The sequence below is a fragment of the Suncus etruscus genome, chromosome 3, assembly GCF_024139225.1.
Source record: "Suncus etruscus isolate mSunEtr1 chromosome 3, mSunEtr1.pri.cur, whole genome shotgun sequence".
In the NCBI taxonomy this organism is placed as follows: domain Eukaryota; kingdom Metazoa; phylum Chordata; class Mammalia; order Eulipotyphla; family Soricidae; genus Suncus; species Suncus etruscus.
The window spans coordinates 134,054,719-134,079,265 of record NC_064850.1 but is presented as its reverse complement, the minus strand read 5'-3'; the positions used below and the strand labels follow the sequence as shown (position 1 = coordinate 134,079,265).

The 24,547-nt window shown below is 34.6% G+C and overlaps 1 protein-coding gene across 1 annotated transcript in view; it reads right to left on the bottom strand.

The window, feature by feature from the left end:
- PTPRM (protein tyrosine phosphatase receptor type M) overlaps positions 1–24,547 on the bottom strand; it is an 829,551-nt gene that overhangs the window by 177,835 nt on the left and 627,169 nt on the right. The window lies entirely within an intron of this gene.

Sequence of the window (24,547 nt, the reverse complement as noted above, 5' to 3'; positions counted from 1 at the left end):
AATAATCAAATTAAAATGGCTGCTGATCCTACTACAACACAACCATCATCTATTTATTGTTAGGCACTTAGAACTGTTGAACCTCTTACTAAATTAATTTTCTACATCTATTTATTTTGTTTGTTTTTGGGCCACACTGGCAGCACTCAGAAGTTATTCTTGGCTCTGCATTCTGAAATTGTCCCTGGCAGGCTCGGGGACCATATGGGATCCTGGAATCAAACCATCCTCAATCCTGAGTTGGTTGCAAGGCAAACACCCTACCACTGTGCTATCTCTCCGGCCTCTATTTTCTACATCTATATTCAGAAAGTCCTTGATCCCCATGAAAACTAAAACAAATCAAAGATGACTCTAAAAAGTACACTGTGAAATTAAAGAATAAAGTTACATCAGGAGAGAAGAAAATCTAACTGAAAGACATGCCTATAATTGTAGGTTACTTTAGTGTTGGTGGGTATATTTCAATTATCATTTACTTGTGGCATTGAATATATTTTAGTTAAACCTGGATTAGTTCTTCATTAAGAATTATGATAGCAGAAGGTTAGCAAAGACACAACAGAACACAAGATCAACTTGAAAAAAAAAACATGTCCTTGACATGCAATATTCCCTGAAAAGATAAACCTCATTCATTGTTCCCTTCCTCAGTGGAAGAGAATAAAAAAGTGGAGGAAGGCAAAGAGATGTCCAATTTTATGGAGACAGTTTAATCCTGACCTCTACATCCTGCTCACTAGCCTCCAAAATCTCCATATATATAGTTACACTGAATAAAGGTCAGGAAAGCTAATATACAAATACATTGGTAGCATTTTTATAGCTCTTATTCCCAGAGATTATTTTATTTTAGGAGGGAGGAAGAAAGGAGAGAAAATTTGAGATTTTTATGGAAAAGGTATAAAGTGAGAAGGTGTCATGTGTAAAACTATTCTAATTATGCCTAAGTATTAACAGAGTGGCAGATATTTCTAGTAAATCATCTCAATTTCTGATTGATCTAGGACAATGTAGAATTTAAAATGAGCCACATAATAAAAATCACCCTCATATTAGATGATTGCTGATTCAATATAAGGCTCTGCCAACATTAGACCATATGGATTATTTGTATCATTTCCAAATGCTATATATGTCAAATGTTTTCATGCTTACAGTTATTATAATATTTTAATTTATACTTTGAAGAAAAAGTATTTCATTAATAAGTTGCCCTTTTTATTGCTGAGAATTTTGGGGGGAATGACATGTCTTAAGCATAAAATAAAAATTATCCATAATTTCTCTGAATGTTGAGTTAAAAAGCTCCTTAAAATTAGCTAGCGGTCTGGCATTTTCTTCACACTGGCATACAGATCATGACTTTCTCCACAACCCTTTTTCCAATCTATGCCATTCTGCAAGTCAGAAGCTGGCCTGGATGCTTTCAACAGGTGTTCAAGACAAAGATATTGCTAGGCTTAGGTTCCAGAGCTGCAGTTAAAATAATACATTTTCTCTTTACAGCTAGCTCATTGGAAGAGCATTTTTAGACTAAGTTCCCTCAGGAACACTGGAGTGGAGGACTTAGTTAATTAGCTTCATAATTCCAGTAAAACATTCCCTTCTTATTCAAATTTCTTTGCTCTGCTTTGGACAATTTTAGGCAGATAACTGTTTCACTATTCTTTTGTTCTTCCTATGAAGAACATAAATTTTGTTCTTCATAGGAAGAACAGAAAAGTTTTTTAATGTAAAGAAAAAAATTTTTTAATGTAAACTAGCCTCCTACATGACAGAGGCTAAAATTTTGTCTGCACTTGAGTTCACTTGAGTTTATATTTGAATTGTGCATGTTTATTTATACAGATTTCAATAAAGCTCTTCAAGGCCTTAAAAAATGAAGAAAGATCATTAAGTTCACCCAACTTTTTCCTTTGTCTTTCCTAGTTTGTATTCCTTTAATTCTTTCATATTAGGAAACAATAGTAAATGTTGGGTCAGGAGCTGTGGCACAGTGGTAGGGCATTTGCCTTGCATATGGCTGACCTAGGACAGACCATGGTTCAATCCCCAGTGTCTCATATGGTCCCCCAAGCCAGGAGCAATTTCTGAGAACAAAGCCAGGAGTAACCCCTGAGCATCACTGGGTGTGGCCCAATAACCCCCCCCCCAAGAAACAATAGCAAATGTGCTTTTGGCATTATTACTGATGGGAGGTGATAGTATACAGGAATAGAATGTGTACATCTAAGCATGTACCAGAAAATATCTTTTCTAATCCTTCAATATACAGATTAATTTCATTGATCTCAGGCTAGGCACTCTGCCTTTTTCTATCTCAGGACAAAATAAGATCATGGAGGACTTGTGTCTCTGTCCCAAGCACAGAGAGATTTTCTTGCAGATTCACATACTTAAACCCATTTCCATCTTAAGGACATTTTTTCCCACCAAACCTTCATAATTGAGTGATCACACTGTGTACAGCAAACCTTTCTGGGTTAACCTTCTTTAACTACATTCTAGCTCTCATCACACATCACAATATCAGATATTTCACTGGGACCAGGCAAGGCATATATATTAGTGGCAAAAGTATAAGAAAAGAAGTACTGTTAGAGCCTGAAGAAATAGAGGGGAAAATAACCTCTTAGCTATTGTGAATTTAAAAGTAAGCAGAAATTCAGAATTTTATGTATTTTTCATTTTTAGGTGCTATTAAATCCAAATTAAAAAAGACTAGAACACAATGACTCAAATAATGCATGTATGTGTATGTGTTTGTTGCAAGTCAGCCCCTGAAGAGGTTGACTGATGGAGGGATGGAGGATGAGGTCTTTCCCCTTCAGCTCGGAGCACGTGTCTGCCACCCTGTCTAGCCGACGGTTCTGAGGTGAAACGGTGGGTAAACAGCTCGCAGACAGTCAGGCGTGTGGAAATATTAGCTTTATTCGGTGGACAAGACTGAAGTCCAAAGACTCAGCCTCAGTTCCAGCAAAAAGCCCCTCGCCTTCCACAGACCCTTGTTTTTATCCCCCAGAATCAGGTACCACCCAATGGTGGGATCAGATACCAACCAATGGTAGAAGCAGAATCAGGTACTACCCTAGGGTGGTGGCAGAATGCCAGGTCACACCCTAGGGTAGGGCACAATCACCAATCAGGTTAGGGTTAGTAACATAATAATCCCCTAAAGTATTTACATACACAACAATCAATCAGTTCTAGAAACTTCATTGTATTGGGACAGAAGAGAATAGAATCTAATATAGAATATACAGTTATTATGTAAAAGACTCTATATAGAGATCTCATTTACTATTAAGCTTTTAAGACTTATTCTTTACAAATGAGGTAATTGAGTCTCAGAGATATTAGGTTACTTGCTCAAGTAGTATATCTGGGATTGCATCTCAGATCTCTCAGACCCCACAGGTACATATTCTAGAACACTGTGTTGTCATTATTACATTATTTCATTAATTTACATTTCCTTGTAATTTGCATTATAATTATCACCAATTTGCCTTCAATTATGCAGAATTTATTACTCTAAACATAGTATCTTAAGCATAAGCCAATACTATATTTGAAAAGGTAAAATTAATTTACTAACACCTAGCCAATGTTTTACACAAAGGAGGTGGTGTTTAATATGCTCGTTAACTGAAAGGATCATCAACATGCCAAATTATTGGTAAAGAGATATTTTTTATCATCTACTTATCAAAAGTAGTTTCTTTTGCTTTTGTGCCTTGAGATTGCTTGGGGTTTTCATTTAATAAGAATAAATGCTATCATTTGTAATTACAGATAGATGAGCGACATTCAATTTAGAATTCTGAATTGAAATTGATAAACTGGAATTTTCTCTTTGTTTATTTCTCTTCTGGGCTTTGAATATCAGACATGTGTTTTTTTAAGTGAAAACTATTAAAACTGTTGGAAATACTTTGTGAACTTATTGAAAAAAAATAAAGTGTTTAGAGCATGGAAACTTCTAAAGTGAAAGCAATTTTCTTTACAATCTTATCTAAAGAAACAGGTAAATTTATTTTCCATTTTGATTTTTAATAAATAGCTTGAACTAAAATATTTTAATCTCTGGCCTCCAACTTAACTGTGTAAAACTCGAAGGTCCTTAATAATGATAATAATAATGATCATGGTAATTGCAATAATAAAGGTTCTTACTGACATCTAAAAATGGCTCACAAAAATTACAGAGAGGACATCTGTTTTAGGGTTCAGCAAATGAGGAACTTGAAAGTCTTCATTCTTCCTTAACAATGAGTAAAGCACAGAACAAATTGAAATCACAAACTTCTCTTAGACTCATCAGATCATGAGGGAAGTCATAGAGCAAACTGCTTCCCCCCAATCACAAAGGCAAAAATTAGATTCAGAGAATTACAGCTCTGACAGAGCAAAAAACTCCATGAGAATCAGCAACACAGTGGAATAAACTAAAATGTAATTGACAGACTACTGGAGGTTCAATAGGGAAACTTTAAAAGTCCCAGAGGTCCCAAACTTAATCCACTCCTCCATATGTTTAGTTTTTTCTCTTGAGTCCTGCTAGGTCTTCACAATAAATACTGGAAACCAGTCCCCTGAACATGGCCAAAATATAGGGAAGTAATATTCTATACTAAGATATTCTATAAATTTTTTAATGAGTTTATTTTTAAGAGACTCTAGAGTGGAATCTGCTTATGTTTTATCAGTGTAAAATTGATCTGGGTTAAAGAAAACCCCACTCTATCCCACCCAGCTATTCCTTTACCTGTGAAGATCAGAGTTCAGAAGTACCAGGTCATAAATAGAGAGTAAGACTACAGAAAGCCTTCTTTTCCTTTGATATCACCACCTTACCCAACATCTACTTGCAGAAGTTCCTTTCAACTGGGCATCAAACATCAAAGCAGCTGTCAATACCAAAGTCACATTACTAAAAGGCAAAAATATCGCTTGAATATTTTTTGAGCTGTGTCTAATAATAAATGATAAAAATTCACAGCAAACTAGGAAGATGTGGAACTGCCTCAATTTGATATATTATACTGACCAATAATACAATATTAAATATTATAATTAATGGTGAGAAAGAAAAGTTTTCCCTCAAAAGTTTAGGAACAAGGCAACGACTTCCCTTTTGCTATTATTTTACAATGGCATACTGATTTTTTGCCTAATAAAAAAATACAACAAGAAAAGTAAATAAAATGCATATAGATTAGGAAAGAATTAAATTGTCTTTGCAGATGACAAAAAGATGATCTATTTGGAAAATCAGAACATATAAAAGAAATTCTTTGACTTGGCAAGTGATTATAGCAGAGTTGCTGGACACCAGGTTAATTTGTAAAACTCAACCCTTTTCCTTTACATCTACAATGATAAATAGGAGTGGAATTTTACTTTTAATCACAATATTACTTATATTGGCATCTCCACAATGAACTACTTAGGCATAAATTTAACTGTAATATAAAGATCTACCTGAGGAAAATGACAAAACTCTAATAAAATAATTCAAAAAGACATGAAACAATGGAGAGGTGAGCCATCCTCACTGACAGGAAGGAAAACTTCATGTTATCAAGATATTAGATCTTCATAACTCTACCTATGGAATCAATACATTTCCAATAATAATATTTACAAGTTATTTTATTGAACCGAATTATGAACTTTATAGGAAAAAAGTGAAGAGACAAAATAGCAATACAATATTAACAGAGAAAAACATATTTAGATGTAAGTGACAGATCACAACTCCATGATTTACTTTTAAGCTGTGACAACCAAGACCGTTTACTACAGATAAAAAAGAGAAAGAGAGCAATAACAGAGTAAGATTCTAGTAAGAAACACATATAAATAGTTACTGACATTTAACGCATTGCTCCAACATATTCTAGAACAACAGAAACCTACATGGAAAGTTAAATACATTCTTCATAAAAATTAACTCACAATGGATCAGGTAAACAATGCTATTAAAAGATAAAATATAATATATTATATAATATAAGAGAACATCTAGAACGTTTTCAAAACTTAACTGTGGCCTTCTTACTTTTCTCCTTCCTGTGACCTTTTCCTACCCATCTACTGGCTGGCCTCCTGTGAATCCCTATTTATGCCATTTTTACCCGTGATCTCCCTAAAATATCTTAAGGATTTACAGATGGTGTTATTTGGCTTCATGTTGATAAACAATGATCTACATGAACCTGTTCTGGTCAGTAATTTTTAATTTTAATTTTCTATCCTATACCCAGTGATCCTCAGGATTTATTCCTGGCTCTCTGAGGTAAGAGATCAATTCTGACAGTGCTGAGAAGATCTTATATAGGGCCAGAGATCAACCTTAGTTGCCTGCTTACTATATCTGTATGGTCTGTGGCAACAATATTTTAATAAAACATAAAGGTGTGAGTTGTGAATAAAATAACTGGTGAAACCACATTAAAGTAAAAACAATGTGCTCTATGAATGACAAAGTTAGGCAAGCAGGATAGGTTACTGACTGAGAACAAATATCTTTCAAAAACATACCAGGAAAAGGTCTATGCTCCAAAATATACAATGTATTCTTAAAACACATAATAAAACATTTTTTTAAAGTTGAAAAAAAGATATAATCTTGCTATATAAAATAAATGGAAAATAAGAATATGAAAAGATGTTCCATAATATCAGTCATCAGGAAAATACCAATACATATAAAGAAATGCTACTAATACCTATATGAATGAGAAAAATCATCAGAATACTGACAGTACCAAATTTTAGGAAGAATATGGAACAAAAGAAACTATCATACACAGCTGGTAGAAATTCAAAATGGGATAAATATTTTAAAAAGTTTGGTGGCTTCTTTTAAAATGTAATATATTTACTCAATTGAAACAAAACTTACACATACTTCTAAACCAGTTTATAGGTATTTATAGAAGCTTTATTTATAATTAACAATCCTTAGAAGCAGCCAAGATATTCTTCAATGGGTAAATAGACAAATAAACAGTAGTAAATTCAGACAATGGGATGTTATTTAATACTAAAAAGAAATTACCCTATCAAGTATCAAAAGAAATGAATAAACTTTAAATGCATATAACTAGCTAAAAGGAGCCACTCTGAATAGGCTACATTCCCTATGATTATAACTATATGATAATCTGGAAAACATTAAATACTAAAGATAGTAAAAAGATATGTGTGAACAATGGGTTGGTAGGGAAATATGGGATAACTAAACAGGGCATGAAATATTTTTGAGGGTAATAAAGCTATTTCTCCTGAAACTACAATAGTGTACTTATACGAATATATATATATATATATATATATATATATATATATATATATATATATATATATATATATATATCACCAAGAGGAAACTAATGTAAACTGTGGTTTTTCAGTGAGAATGATGCGTCAGTTTAAGGGCACTGATTATAACAAATGAACCACTTTGAGGCTGTGTTGATTAGGGGAGACCTTACTTTACCTAAGGGCTCAAGAAGCAGGAGGCACTTGTAGAATCTGTGTAGCTTAATTTTGTATATAAGCCTAAAAAGACTCTTAAAATTATTTAAAAGGTTTAATACTGCTTAATTAGAAAAATATTAGAGAAAGAAAAAAAAACTATAGCTCTCCAAATGAGAGCACAGAGGTAGGAAAAGAAACAAAGATGGAATGAATTAAAAATAAAAGCAGCCCTGTGTGCATATTCTATACCAACATTTCTTTCCTTTTCCTAGCAGAAAAATAAAACCAAGTAATAAACGTGAAAAAAATAAAAAAATCACTAGCAAGTTATTGCTTATTGAACAATTATGAATCAGGAATAGCAAAAGAGTATCTACGTCTTGAGAGTAATCAAGAGAATATTTAAGAGTTAAACTCATTATTCATAGTAAGAGGAAAAGGTTACTAAAACATATGAAGGCCCTGGTCCATCTCATTAGAAACAGCTATGTTGGGTTATGTCAACAAGATCATCATTGAGAAATTATTTTATGGCATGGATCTGTATATCAGTTGTTGGGTACAGAAAAAGTCTCTCCATTTTAAAATTATACGCCATTTAGAATTGTTCAGGGATGCAAAACTTACATTTGCAGATCGAATACATACATAAGAATGGGAAAACAACTGGCATACTGGTCCTGGCTTCTACAATTAGACTTAAGACCTGGAACAGAAGGTGGAACTAAGAAAAAAAATTCAATTTTTTTCCACAGGAGGGATGAAATAAATATTGATTGAGTCAAAGAATACATGGATTATTCCAAGATACAAGTGAATAAATCTAAAAGAATAAGAGGCTATAGCCTTAAAGATGGATTTGTGAGAATCATCAGCAAATGTTGTTTTTAGTGAGAAACATTTATTTTAGATACTTACTGATTTATTTTTTGTTGTTTTTATTAAAAATAATAGTCAGTGCTCTGATGTAAAAGCTCAGTGAAGAGAATAGCATTATTATGCCTACCTGAGAGAGAAGAAGAGGGGCACATGAATACAACGTTGCTCACAGTGAGAAAACTCATGATATCTGGCACTGTTTTCCTTTTTGTTTGTTCTTTTTTGTTGTTATTTTTTTTTTTTGGTCACACCCGGCAGCACTCATAGGTTACTCCTGGCTCTGCACTCAGAAATCACTCTTGGATGCCGGGATTCGAACCACCATCCATTCTGCATTGGCCGCATCCATGGCAGATGTCCTACTGCTGTGCTATCTCTCTGGCCCCTGGCACTGTTTTCTTATGCTGAGATATAATTATTTTCCCTAAGACTGTCATTTGCATCAACAATAAAATTCTATCTTTTATTTCCTAGATCTGGTCACTGAGAACAAAGACTAGGTAATTTTTGCCAGTTAGTACTTTAGCATTGTTGACAAAAGTAGACTTTTTCCATCATGCAATCATGCGAGGTTCTGCATCATGCATGGAACTAGAAACTATAAGGTTAAATAAAGTAAGCCAAAAGAAGGATGAATACACAATGATATCACTTAATGTGATATTTGGAATAATTGCATGAGGAGTTTTTCTAAATGTTATTTTTTCCCTAGAACACTCTTAATCTCAGAGTATATTGAGTAGAAGGAAAGAAATAGGGTCAAGAGGAGAAAGACATAAGTAAAATAACAGGGTACAAAGGTCAAAGGGATATCAGGTAAATTGGTGCTGTTAAAGAAGGACAGAACCAATAATCACCAATGAAGTCAACTACACTGAAATCATGAGGCTGAAACTTTAACAACCAAACTTTTAAAGATGCCTATTATGATGGTAAGCTGGGGCAGTGGGAGGAGGAAAGGTAATATGGAATGGATTCTGGGAACATTGATTGAGGGTGGTTGTTACTGGTGTTGGGATTGATGCTGAAACATTGTATGTATAAAACTTAACTATGAATAACTTTATAAATCACAATGCTTTCAATTAAAAATGTATCACCATTTAACAAATGTACTCAGTCCATCTGTTAAAGGCACAATTTATGGAGCAGACTAACTACCTAACTGCTTTCTAATTCTCACTGGCTAGTAAACACTGACTAATAAACAAAGTAATTCAACGGCCACTCTTTTATCTTAAGGAAATGAGGATTTATGGTTGGGCCTATAAGTAAGAATTTACCTTTTGATCAGACTATGAGATAAAATGACAGCTGATGTGACTGAATGGATTGGAGAAGCTTTCCCTCCTTTTATTCAGAAGTGGTGACAGATTTTATTAGCACATCATTTTATGCAGTGGCTTCAATTCTAATAACCCAGTGGCAAAGAACCAGGTCTACATATAGGAAACTATAAGGAAATTGTGAAATTTATCTTTGCATAAATGTCCACATATGTAGTCATATACTTACTGTGTCATAAATATTATATGTTCAAACAATAGACAGCACACATAATTTATACATATTTGTCTTTCTCACACTCAAAAGATAAAAATTAAATATATGGAAAAAGTTGAAATTACATTTATGATAATTAGAGATCACTTCAGAATCATGACCTTCTGTATCAGCCTATAAGGGCAATAATTAGAATGAGCTACAATAAATTATGATATGGGATTTTTATGTTATACACTGCAAAAAATTGATAACTCGTTTGTTAAGTCACATTCTGAGGAAAAAATTCACAGTCTGGTGGGGATGTGGTGTTGCAATGTTACACACATGACACCTATGTCACATTATGAGAAAAAATACACAGTCTGATGGGAATGTGGTGTTGCAATGTTGTACACACGGCACCTTATCACTGATAGTACTGTAAATCTTACAGTACTATAATGTAGAAAAATATCTAGACATCAGTACAGAAGGTCTGGCCCTTGTAATGGAATATAGCTGACCCCAGTTCAACCCTATGGACCACATGTGGTCCCCTCAGCACCACCAAGGTTCACTCCTAGGCTCAGACCCTGAGTCCTCCTGTGTGTTGCCCACATCTCAATGCAAGGTCAAAAATTATTTCTATATTCTCAAGAGCTAAACTTTATTTTTCAGATTAACAAGGCTAAGAATAGTCTTCTATGTCCTGAAACAAGCAATCATAAGAATCTTAAGTTAGAGTAGGTGAGAGAAATGTGCTGTTTGCAGGGGTGGAATGCAGAGGAAGAAGCCATAAGCCAAAGAATATCAGTAGGGGCAACTAGAAGATAAAGATCGAGGAGAAATATATTCTCCTGTAGAGTCCCTAGAAGGGAACAGAATGCCAACACTTTGTTTGGATTGAGTAAGACCTGTTAGTCTCCAGACTTGTAAGATTTTGTTATAAACTTGTAGTACTACTTTTTTTCCAGCAGCAGCAGGAAGTTAATGCAATGGCAAATAATTAAAAATAGGATTTTAATATCTATTGCTTTTGGAAGACTTCTTATAATCTGACTGCACATATGGCCTTTGTAAAGCACCTATTGATCTATTAGCCATTATACTCATTCCTTTATAAAATTTTCTTGTCTACTGATTCAAAGTGATGATTATTTTTATTGACAAAACAACCTTTTTCTCTGTAAAAACAAAATATAAAAAACACTCTAAAATATTTACTTTCGAAATTTTTCCTTTTATTTTTAGATAAAAGTATTAGATAAACCTAACTGATCTTAGTACTCTAGTGCAAGAGTAGTAAAAGTTTCTTACTTGTTAATATAAAAATGTGAAAGGCAAATAATAAGGACTTTGCATGATGTTTATTTATTGTGTAAATGTGTAGATGATGAGATTATAGGAAGCAAATTTTTTTCAGAATTAAAATGAAATCACATAAGTATCATCAAAGTCATATTCAACATATTAACAAGCTGTGGTTTTTCATACATTCACCACTCGTTTTGCTTTCAGTTGCAAAAATTACTACATTTGATAAGTGAAAAATGCATTTCATATTATATTGATTTTTACATACTTTTATGTATAAGCTTGAATATTTAAAATGTTTCCTAGGTACATGTTGCTATTCTATTCTATAAATTATCTCTATATATTCATTTATATTTTTATATATTATGTCTTTCTTCTTATGGTAGGGTGAGATGTGGGCAACACACAGGAGGACTCAGGGTCTGAGCCTAGGAGTGAACCTTGGTGGTGCTGAGGGGACCACATGTGGTCCAGAGGGTTGAACTGGGGTCAGCTATATTCCATTGCAAGGGCCAGACCTTCTGTACTTTCTCCAGCTCTGTATTTTCTAACTGATGTCTAGATATTTTTCTACATTATTGTCTCTAATACTTAAACAGCAAAATATTTTCTTCCATCTTAGAGGTAGTTTTTAAATTTTGTTTATGGGGAGTTCTGTGAATTGAAATTTATAATTTGGAGTATTCAGATTTATCTGTTGAACAGAAGATGGCAGTTAATCAATCTGAAAGAATGATAGAATTAGGATGTCACCATTTTGAAATCCTTAATACAATGATAAATCTATGCAATCATTATCAGTAGCTTAAAAAACCATTAGTGAAATACTGATGTGGAACTTATAATGGATGAATCAGGCTGGTACTGTACTACCACTAATCAATTAGAGCATCATATGCTTCCTGATGTAATACAATAGGAAATACAAAGTCTCACCTATGAACAAATCTTACCAAAATAACAAATGAATTGTCTTTAGTTCTTGCCACAGTTCAAGAAAATATATAACAAAATGACATATCAAATGACACTGTAAGAATGCAACTGCCAAATTCAGAATGTGAAAAATTCTATAGAACGAATGGTTTATTTAACAGATAAATGAGGCAGAGATAAAGTACACTGTGCCATGTACCGGAATATAAGTTATATATAATGGGTGACAGACTTGCTGAGGAATGAGAAAATATCCAGGTTTTCATTATTTTCATTCATTTCTCCCCAATACTTTCTGGGCATAATCTCTAGCTGGACAAGCTTAGAGTCAGCATTAACTTTCATGTGGACAATTTGATTTTCCTTGGTTTCAATGAAATTTGGAAGCCTACGCTATGCCAGACGAAGGCACAGGAGGCGTCCAAATGCACGGATCAAAGGGTTAAAAAAACACTGGATTTTGAAAATAGAAAATTAACTTCATTTTTGTGGAGAGGCTCATCTTAAAAGGTGAATCTCCTTTTTCTCAGTTTGCCTTCCAGTAACTCAAGTGTTACAGAATTTAAATAACAAAGGAAAAACTGAGTGTACTCAGGTGATAGTTGGGTGATTCTTACAGCAAAGAACTCAGACTTGAAACATCATTTTCTGCAATGTATGACAACCTTTCAAATTGTTTTTCTCTAACTAATTAGCATTTTCAAAAAATTGGGTTTAATTATTAAAGAAGCCATCTGCTTGTCTGGGAGCTGTTTGGTGAATAGTGCTAGCAACGTTCAGGGGCTATGTAGATAGCAAGTACTACAGTTTCTTTGGGTTTTTAAAGGATAGTCTTCCAATCCAATTACAACCTCATCTGAGGCAAACATAATGGGTACTGTGTACTCTGCTTCTGGTGATCTTCACCACTCTAAGGAGTTAAAAAGGAACAGGAGCCAATTGAAAAGTACTTGAAAGTATCCCCTCCACAAACTTTTAGATATAGAGAAGCAATTTATAACTCTGCTGAGTTTCTGAAACACCTTTTATATCCCCATTATTAAGTAGCATGACACCAGATAAATATGGCATTTGACATGACTCATAATTTTTATATTTCAGAGTATTGTCTCATGCACTCTTATCAATTAAGACTCTTGTGGGAATGGGGGCCAATAAAAAGGGTCCGATCATCCTTAGTCATACACGGTGTTTTTCAATCTGGTACTTCAGAGTGTTTTTGATAGCTCTACAAGGGGTAGGTTCTACTGTGAGGATTTCTCTACTGAGTGTTAACAAGAACACTCACTTTGTTATATTCTAGAGATATTTAGGCAAAGCTAGGGAAAAATATCTATATTATTTGACATTTTTGTATATGAGGATTTGTAAGTTGCGACTGAGACCTCGCTCAGGTGAAGGGTCTGCTTTCCAATATGATTAATAGAATTGAAAATATTGTTGCAAAATGCTCATTGGCAAGACAGGTTGAACTTTTATCCAACAATTCCTCACCACTGATTTTAATCTTCTTTACCATTTAATTCCAACAATATTGAGTGATTAGTTCATACTAGTGGCTACAATTACTATCAAAGGACTGTATATTGTAGGGTTTATTTATAACCAGTCAGGTAACTTTAGAAAGACACAAGTATGAACTGTCTCAGTGAAATCTTGGCTTCATTCTATGGAAGGCCTTAAAGGTGAAGCTGTATAAGAACTTTATATAAGAAAAGTTGTAATGAGAAAAAGAAATAATATGGTATAATAATATAATGGAATTACCGTAACATAGTATAATATGTAGTACAACATAACATGAAATAAACTGATACATAAAATATAGAATGTGGTATTATATTTTTGGATAACTGATTTTCCTTTTTCCTTTCATCTCTTTATAAAATTAATAGTCACTCACTTTCCCCTGTCAAATGAATACTTTTATTTTCAGAGTAAATAACAGTGTCTGAAAGACATATTTAGCACCCCCTAAATAAAATCAGTGCTGGTGTTCTGATGTATGATAGGCACTGAAACTTCCTAACTAAATCTTGGCTTCTCAGGTATATATAACTGGCATAGTAGCCTCTTTATAATGTGATTATAAGGAATAAATAAGATAATGGGTATAAAGTACTGTTCAGGATACTTGGTAACACTCAGTAGATAGGAGGGAAAATGAGATACAATTCTTTCCTAATACCCAAATGTTGTTTTAAATAACACTGCTGATTCATCTTTGATATTTGGGTAATCAAGAAAGGTATCATTTCTTACTAGTATTTTCCCATTGAACATATCATACATACTTGTTAGAAGAGCAAATATGTGCTAACAGTTTGGCACAACAGGTTAAACAGGTCTTGCCTCTTGATAAACCTCTAGAGCAGTTTTTTCCAACCATTGTGCTGTGGCACGTTAGTGTGCCGTGAGATATAGTCTGGTGTGCCATGGGAAAAATTCCAATTTCATTTGTAACATACGGCTTCAACTCACAACTAGACCAATCATTAGAGTATTTTATAATAAAGTAATTATAAAATAATTCCTTTGTGTTTATTTGATTCCTATTCAAGAGAATTACTTTATATATAGTCAATATAGGCACAGAGTTAAAATTTTTTTTAACATTTTCTAATGATGGTGTGCCTCGTGGTTTTTTTTTTTTTCATGAAAAAAGTGTGCCTTTGCACAAAAAGGTTGAAAAACACTGCTCTAGAAAGCAGATAGGCATGTGAAAACAACCATAGGCAATACACAATGACATAATATAGGTTCTGCATAGCACCAAGGAATACAGGGGGCGGGGCATCAACTTTGTAACATCACTAGGATAGTATTTTCTTCATGTCTATCCAGATCCTAGTCTCCTATGATAGCCTCCTCCAAGTGAGGTTTATGAAATAAGGACCCTTTCCTTTCAAGTCACAGTAGTTGGGATAGAAGAGGCAATATAAATCAAAGCATTTGAGTTAAATAACACATCTTATTCTTTTTAAGTATCACCAGATTATTATCACTTTGGTGGTTGGGATAGTATGTCCTAAAGGTTTTGTGAGTCTTTGATGAATAAACTACCCTTATTCTGATGGTTTTCATTAGAAATAAAACAATGTTTAATAACATCCAATAGCAATGAATGATCACATTTAATCCAATACATAAAAAGATATTAAAAACAGCAATGATCTTTGGATAGCTTTTCAAAGGATGGTTGAAGAAGACAATTTTATTACAAAGTGAACCAGTAATTATAGTTACAGGTGTCAAAACAGATATCCAAGAGCTACACTAAGTCTTGGCTCTTTCCTCCAAAGGAGAATTCAACCTTATCCAGGATAAATTAGTTACTTAACTTTTAAAAGGGAGAAAGATGATAGCTGAGAAATAGATTGGGAAAGCATGGGAGTGAGGATGAGAGAGAGAGACAAAGAGAGAATAGGAGAAAGAGAGAGAAAGAGAGAGAGGTATTGAGTGGAATCAGCTCTACAAATTGTTTTTTTTCTTCAATTCTCTGACCACTACTTCTCATGGAGCATATTTACCTAAACAATGTCCCAAGCCAAAAAGGGTAAATTTTTGTTTATAAAAAAAAAACAATAACAGGGGAGGGAAAAAAAACACAATAACAAAAAACGTCCAACAAGAACACCTTTGTGGTGGTGGTGGTGGTGGTGGTGGTGGTGGTGGTGGTGGTGTGTGTGTGTGTGTGTGTGTGTGTGTGTGTGTGTGTGTAATGAGAGGCAGGTATAATTTATGGCAAACCCTGCTATCAGTGGAGGCATATGGTCATTTTGGGGAGAGGGTGTGATACTGGAATGTGTTAATTGTGAAACCCTATCAATAACTGAAAATCACAGTGCCTAAAATTGATAAAGTACCTGTCATAAAGGCATGCTGCCTAGTGGGAGGGAAACTGGGGACTTTAGTGAAAAGAAACTAACACTGGTGATGAGATTGGTGTTGGATCATTGCATGCCTAATACCTAAATATAAATAACTTTGTAAATAAAATGCCTTAATACCAGATTTCAAAAAGGGATTCTGATAAATGGTCTGCATTATGTAATGCCTGCAAACTCAAATAAACCCAAAATACAAATTAGTAAGCATATAGTAAGAATATAAATATATGGACTTATGTTCAACATGAAGGAAGTTTTTAGGTTTTATTTTCTAGTCCGCCCTCTTATCTTTTTTTTATCTCCTTTCCCTTTACATCTAACTATATTTCTTTTTTTTTGTTTTTTTTTTTGTTTTTTTTTCTTTATTTTTTTTTAATATAATTTTTATTTTGATCATAGTGTCTTACATATTGTTGACAATAACATTTTAGGTACATATTTACATAAAATCAGGGGGGATTCCCATCCCCAAATTGTCCTCCCTACCCCTCCGTTGTTGTCCTACCTCCTATTTCCTCTTCCCTCACCCCCAGGGCGGCTAGAATATGTGGTCCCCTCTGTATCCAACCTACTACTTAGTAGTCTTGCACCTGTTTGGTCTTGATGCCTCCCTTATCTCCCCCTCTAACTGTAGGCAGGACTAGCTAGTTCAAGTTGCGTGGTTTTGCCTGAGAAGGAGAAGAAAAATAAACTGGGGTAAGAGTCTAATACTCCCAAAATGGGTGGAATCCTTCTAGAGGCTCTCATCATCGATTTGGGAGATGAAGGAGAGAAAGAAGGTGAAACACTCCACCAGTACCAAAAAAAGTGTCAATTATCCAGTGAGGACTCCAGCTATATCGATAAGCACCACCAAAAAACAGCCGAAAAACAAAGCAAAACAGACAGACAAACAAACAAACAAAAAACAGAACAAAAACAAACAAACAAACCAAAAACACGCCATGGTCTTGAAATAAGAAACATGGCATAGCACATAACGAGGGAAAAGAAAAGAATAGAAAAAAATAAGTATAATTGGGGACGACGATTTCAATAATCACACCCAAACAGAGAAATCGACCAAAATATATAGGTAAATAAAAATAATAATAACAATAATAAATGAAGGTAAAAGATATATATGTATATATATATATATATACACACACACATATATATACATATATATAAAATACCAAGTTTTTGTGCTTTTTGTAGTTTTGTTTTTTCCCCTCCTGCCCTGGCACAGTAAATATTGGGGTCATTCGAAAAGGAATTCACATGGCCTAAGAAATATGGGGTTTCTCCGTCCTTGGAGTATACTGTCATGGGATCAGCTCCAGACTTTGCTCAGGATCATTTATTCTCCTGGTGGTGTTTTTTGGTGTGTGGAAGACTTCTGTTCTGTCCAGGGTGATACACTCAGAGCTCTGTGTTTAGAGGTCTCAGTATCTGCACAGATCCTGAGGTAGGACTTATGGTGAGGTCAGTCTTTGTGGTTCTAGAGGTTCTGTTACCTCAGTGTCGTTTTAGTCCATCTTCTGTGGTTGGTGACCTTGGTCTTTGCACTGAACCTAGGATGGCACCTAGGTTAGCGTCTTTCTTTGTGCTTCCAGAAGGCCCATTCTGTTGCAGTTGTCTCTGTCAGACCTTTGGGACTGGGGATCATGCTTATTGTGCAAGTCATAGTTCAAACCCTAAACTAGGGCTTTTTTATTGGTCCCAAGATGTATACTGTCTGGTCGTGGTTCTAGTAGCCAGTCATCTGTAAGTCACGATCTTGGCTTTTGGACCTACCAAAGGGTGCCGAGTCTTCTGGTTTTGTCTTGTCGTTAGCTGGTAAGGTAGGCTAATCTGCTCTAAGGTCAAGTTGTTCACATTTTCCTCTTTGTCAGGATATCATGTTAGAGCTGGTCCTTGTTGTTGACCCCGCAGTATTAAGGCTGTTCCGGATGGAGTTTGTTTCCTGTAGCTGTTGTGAAGAGCTGTGCCGATTCTATGTCTGGGATCCAGGGTTCAAGGCTGGATGAATGGCATCTAATCATCTGAGGTCTAAGTGATTCCACATGACATATTTTCAAGGTAGGAGATACCCCTGTATTGTAAACAACTATGAGTTCCCATCTCTAGTAGATAAGAGCTCTTTTTTTTATATGTAAGGTTTCCCCATTATTTAGTGTGTCTTTGCAGGGGGAGGTGGAGCCACATTGTATTGTCGGTGTGGTTGGGGGTGGACAGAGGGGATAACAGACACAGGTCACATACCCAAAAATGATAAAAAAATATATAATAATTATAATAATAATAATAATTTTTATAATGATTTCATATTAAAGTTTACAGTACTTCTTGATAAAAATCTAACAATCTTAAATGAAACTTTCCCTCAATGTAGTACAAATTGAGCCAAATTATCATTTACAAAATATCTGAAACAGGAGAGAATGCCCTCAGAGGGCTGGAAATCCTTTGTTCCTTCCACTCCTTCAACACAGTCAGGGAGGAAGTCCTGGCTTTGAGTTTTTCTCCCATGAATTCTAAGAACCACGTTTTTAAAGTTATGACTTCTTTTCCAAGGAGAGGCCCACTGGGTTTGCATTCTATTTCTTTTTTTGGGAGCAGTGTGAATCTGTTCTCTGCAAAACAACTGAGAGAGGGTAGGTGATGCTCCCAGAACCGTTTTTTTTTTTTAAAGAAAAGCAAACACAAAACAAAAACATAAGTCTGAAAGTCTTTACTGAGATGCTCATGTACACAAAGGTCGAAGTGAAAAAAAAAAGAGAAAGAACGAGAAATTCAAAAAATGATTTTTGCATCAAGCATCATACTGCCCCTTTGCTGACCACATCCTCACAGAAGGGCAACAGTTAATCTACTGCTTTTTCAAAATCACCTACAGTAGTTAACAGACAGTTGTAAACTAATAGAGTGCATATGTGATGTGGTCTCCTCATTCATCTTGCTTATTTAATTTAAGTCTCTTATTCTTCCATAAGGCATAGTATCCCTGCTGTTCAAAACAGTGGCTGGCTGCAAGAAAGGCCTTAGAACAACAGGAAACTAATAGTTTAACTGTTCCTCTAAATTTGTTTGACAAAACTGACATTTAGTGCGTTATGTCATGTTGTTGGTAATCTGCAATTTACCCCTGGGCGTGCAGCGGATGCTCATTTTATTTACCTCTCATAGTTAAAAGCGTAATTAATATTCCACTCTGTAACAAAGATTAGAGATTTGACAAACATTGTAATTTAAATTCTCCATTATAGCAAACATTAAAATCAAACATCTTCCACACGCCCCATTGCATAAAGGACACGTGTAGCTGTAATTTAACTTTTTAGTTTTTAATACCACAAACTAATTTCTGCTGTCAGTTTAATGAGCTGGAAAACACAAATCTTGCTGCTCTCCATGTGGGCATGGGCTGTGAGAGATGAACCGAAGGCAAAGAGAGCAACAATTTCTTTCATAACATTTTTAAATGTACTAGACAACACATGTATCTGTAATCTAGTAAAAACAAGGAGACACTGTGGATCCATCTCCAAAATCAATTTTAAAGCATGAAAAGCCAGCTGCAAAACCAAAACATTTCAAGAAAGAACAAAAACATTACTCTAGTATCTTCAAATATAAAGGTGCATATGTATAAGGAGCATCCAGAAATCTATGTAGACAGCTGACCACAGAAAAGCAAGCTAAATCCATCCTCGTAAGACCAAAAAAGGACATGACAAATAGACAGACCCCTTTCTAGAACACTAAAAATGGAACAAGGTGGCTGGCCTGTGAAAGGAATTCTCAAAGAAGCATGTCTACTTTTCTAATTCATGCTAATTTTCACAGGAATCTCAGCTTCATAAATTTTATGTGACTGGTGAAAATTATGGTATCTGAAATACCTTCAGGCAGCTAAAATGGCTCATTAAACAAGGAAGCTAGCTGGGAATTATCAGTAATGTAACAAATTTGTATACATGAATTTGATGTCTTTAGAAAGAATGTTGGAGGAATATTTAAGATCCCCTCCCACACTAGAGCTGGACCCATGAGGGGGAGGAGGATAAGCTGTGATCTCCAAGAAGTTCTGGCTCTTCCTTCTCTTTCTCCTGATAGGCAGAATCCTACTGACTTGCTGACTTGTGCATGAGACTTCATTAGTCAATGCCAGCTTCAATCTGCTTCAGTTATTTTACATTCAAATCCCAGGAGGAAACATACTTTCTGCTGCAATTTCAGACTAAACTAAAGATAAACTGATTCGCATCAGAGAACAACAAGCCAATAGGTCCCAACTTACACTAACATCTCAGAACACGGAGAAAACTATTTGTAAATATAAATAACCTTGATATGGTATTCAACAAAATAAAAATATTGCAAGGACGAAGGTTTACAAATGGTCTAATTGTAGGGCAATTGATACAAAGCTGTTTCCCAAAGGGACACAGTTCTAGACTTTCATCAAAGTCTGCCAAAGAGCCAAAGATTTTCCAGAGAAGTCAGTATGTGTCTGAAGATCATGTCTCAGCTGCACTAGAGGAGCTTCTTAGTTATTTTTGATGGACATTAATAGAATTTTGACTTATGGTACCCAAAATTAAAATATTTGTAGCTCTTTGTAGAAAAAAAAGCATGCAATTCCATAAAAAGCCTATAAATTCCTAAAGAAATTGTAGGCAGGCTACATGAAAATGATGTATCACCATATGATTCAGGAATAATTTGTTTACTAGTTGGGAAAATATAAAATTAAAACATACCTAATATTTTTGTTGTTGTGAGAGGTGTCCATTTATTTCTTTTTTATTCATATCTTTATTTAAATACCTTAATTACAAATGTGATTGTAGTTGGGTTTCAGTCATGTAAAGAACACTCCCCTTCACAGCGCAACATTACCATGACCAATCTACCCCTTCCTGTACTCTCGACAGGCTTTCTGCTTCCCTCATTCATTCTCATTGTTATCATAGTTCTCAATGTAGTTACTTCTCTAACTGTACTCATTACTTTTTTTGGTGAGCTTCATATCATGAGCTAGACCTTCCACCCCCCCCCCTCTTTTGTCTCTGAGAATTATTGCAAAAACTCATAAATGAATGAGACTATTCTGCATCTATCTCTCTCCCTCTGACTTAGTTCACTCAGCATAATAGATTCCATGTACATCCATGTATAGGAAAATGTCATGACTTCATCTCTCCTGATGACTACATAATATTCCATTGTGTATATGTACCACAGTTTCTTTAGCTATTCATCTGTTGAAGGGCATCTTGGTTGTTTCCAGAGTCTGGCTATTGTAAATAATGCTGCAATGAATATAGATGTGAGGAAGGGATTTTTTGTATTATATTTTTGTGTTCCTAGGGTATATTCCTAGGAGTGGTATAGCTGGATTGTATGGGAGCTCAATTTCCAGTTTTTGGAGGAATCTCCATATCGCTTTCCATAAAGGTTGAACTAGACGGCATTCCCACCAGCAGTGAATGAGAGTTCCTTTCTCCCCACATCCCCACCAGCACTGCTTGTTCTCATTTTTTGTGATGTGCGCCAGTCTCTGTGGCATGAGGTGGTACCTCATAGCTGTTTTAATTTGCATCTCCCTGATGATTAGTGATTTGAATATTTTAGAAAGAGAATTGTGAAGAAGAGTATCCAAATGAGAACTTGAACCTTTCAAGAAACAAAAGAACACTGTATTTGAAAAAAAGTGCATCTGAAGAAGGAAATCAGAAAAAATGTATATTCTTTACTGTTTGATACCAATTATGGTTCACTTCTCTGTACTATGTATGTATAGTCTCTTAAGACCACCTGGAATGAACTCTGAGCACTGAGTCAGGAAAAAGCTCTAAACACAGTAGGTAGGGTATGGCCCTTTTTTCCTAATTAAATTTTATAACCAATGTTTCTAAATTATTGGAGGGTTTATAACCAATGTTTCTAAATTATTGGAGGGTTTTGTCTATCAAAATTAATTGACACAAAATAGGATAATTTTTCCAATCACAAATTCTCTTTGTACATAACCTTTATCTCCATATATTTTAAGTCAGTTACAGTGGATACAAGTGGCAAAATAGTCATTTTGGGAAGAGGGCTTTAAGGATTGGACAAGCATGTAATATATACAATGTATGTTACATCAAGGTTATGTAAATACTTTTTCATTCAAAGCAGCAGGTTACTCTGCATCTCAGGGAATCAGATAAGAACTCTACATAAGAATTGTGCAAGCATTAAAGTCAGGAGAACCTTAAAGTCAGAAAGACTTTGATTGTCTTTAACACCAGGCACAGGGAAAATTGTTCTTAATATGCATATTTTTAGCAAATAGGGAAAATGCTTTTACAAATATATTCATGATAGTTTGGGAGTGGCATTTTTGAAATGTTTCTAAGCAACAAGAGATAACATGGACAATTTTTGCATATAATCTGTTGCTATTTCTTAAATAATTATGCTCTGTGTGCTTTAGGATACAAGAGAACTCTTTCAGGTATATCTTAGATCATCTCTTCCCATTTTTTTCCAATGATGATGAATTTCTCTATTTTCAGAAGCTTAGCAGTAGTACCACACTTGAAAAGTATTACTTCCAACTCTGTTCCGTTTACTGGGGTTAATGAGGCTACCAATAATTGTGTCAGTCAAAGAAAACCAAGCTTGGTCCTACAGCAAAATATCTTTAAATTATTAACAAGAGTATTCTAGGCAGAAAGAAAATTAATTAATAAAGAAACTATCAAATAATCAAGGAAAACAATTTGTATTTTCTTTGCCATTGTAATAACTGAATTTCTTAATTCAAAGGGTTTGACTGTTATCCAGGCATATGAACAGGTCTCACTTTCTGTACCATTCCGAGGTTCTATGTACTTTGGATGTAAGGCTGCATACACCCACAGGCTCTTGGTTCCTGCTGTGCCAACTGTCATCATCTCAAAGCGAGACCTAGATAACAACAGTAGCTCTGGAAATCCTTTAAATTCACACCATTCTCTTGGCTTAGATTTATAGTGTGAAATACTTAATCTTCATTTCAAAGTTTAACCCAGTCAAAAATAGTGTAACTTATGGTACTTTATAAATTTACAGATACACACACAATCACTTTGGTGACAACAGTTTAAGTCCCAGGGCTCTTTTGTTGATAAACTCTGTGATCATTATCTGTAATGATCAAAAGAATGAGGCCATATCTTGACTACTGTACTAAATAATATATACTTTAGAATTATGTACTTTATATATACTTTAGAATTAATAATTTTGTGTTGGTGGTGGGTGTGGTGTTGAGATTACATGCACTACATGCATGAGAAAATATTATTAGTAGTATTATAAAGCATACATTCATAATCAATTAAAAGACAAGAATGTGGTCACTTTATGGAATCTCCTGTTAAAGGTCTGCAAGGAAAACATGCATCATGAATGCTAGAAGGAACCTGTTTACATTGAGATTTAATATTGGATACAGACTCATAGATGCTAAATGTGTTTAAGACCAAGAGTGACTTAAATGATTCAATGACATCAGATCACTTTCCAACACAGCATATAGTAAATTTTTATTTACTTTTTGAAACTCAAGTAATGCTAGTTTATAACATCTTATAAATTTCAATTATATAATTTTATAAAATGGGAATTTTTTATTCCATTATTCTGTCTACTAAAAGCCTGATTTCCATCTTTCTATTTTTTAAAAATTCTATATATCTATTTCTTCCAATCTTTACCTGATTTTTTCACCCTATTTCTTTTTAGTCATCCTATTACCCTCTTCACTATTTTGTTTTTATAGTGCTTTCATTTATTCATTTGTCCCAATGTTTACTTATCTACTATATATGAATGAAATAATACTGTGTTTATCTTTCTTTATGACTTATTTCATTAAGCATTATACTCTCATGGTCTATTCTTTTTTGGAGGGGGTTTGGACCACACCCGGTGTTGCTCAGGGCTTATTCCTAGCTATGCACTCAGAAATCTCTCCTGGCTTGGGGGACCATATGGGACGCTGGAGATCAAACCGTGGTCCATCCTAGGTTAGCGTGTAGCAAGACAAACACCTTACCACTTGCACCACCATTCCGGCCCCTCGTGGTCTCTTCTTATGGGTACAAATGGCAAGATTTATCTTTTAAAAAATCATATTAGTATTTTATTATGCATGCATACCATACTTTCATTATCCATTTATCTGTCAGTTGGTAATATTTCAACTGGTCTTCCCTTACTCTATAGAATACAAGCATGTCTCTTGTGTTCACTACTATTATCCTAATTCTCAAGCAACAGAAATTAATGAATGAATGAAAGTTAAAGACTCCATTCTGACAAGAATATACCTTTTCTCCTATAATCTATTTATCTTGTGATTTAGCATTGCCTTATCAGTAGATTTTCTACTGTAAACACTCCCCCCTTTAGAGAATGTAACCTATCAGAGAAACTCTTTTTACTCTCCCCTAGACAAGCCTCTATCAGAGTATGGTATGTGTATTCAGCTTCTTTTTCTAATAAATCTTTTCTAGTCAAGAGGTTTT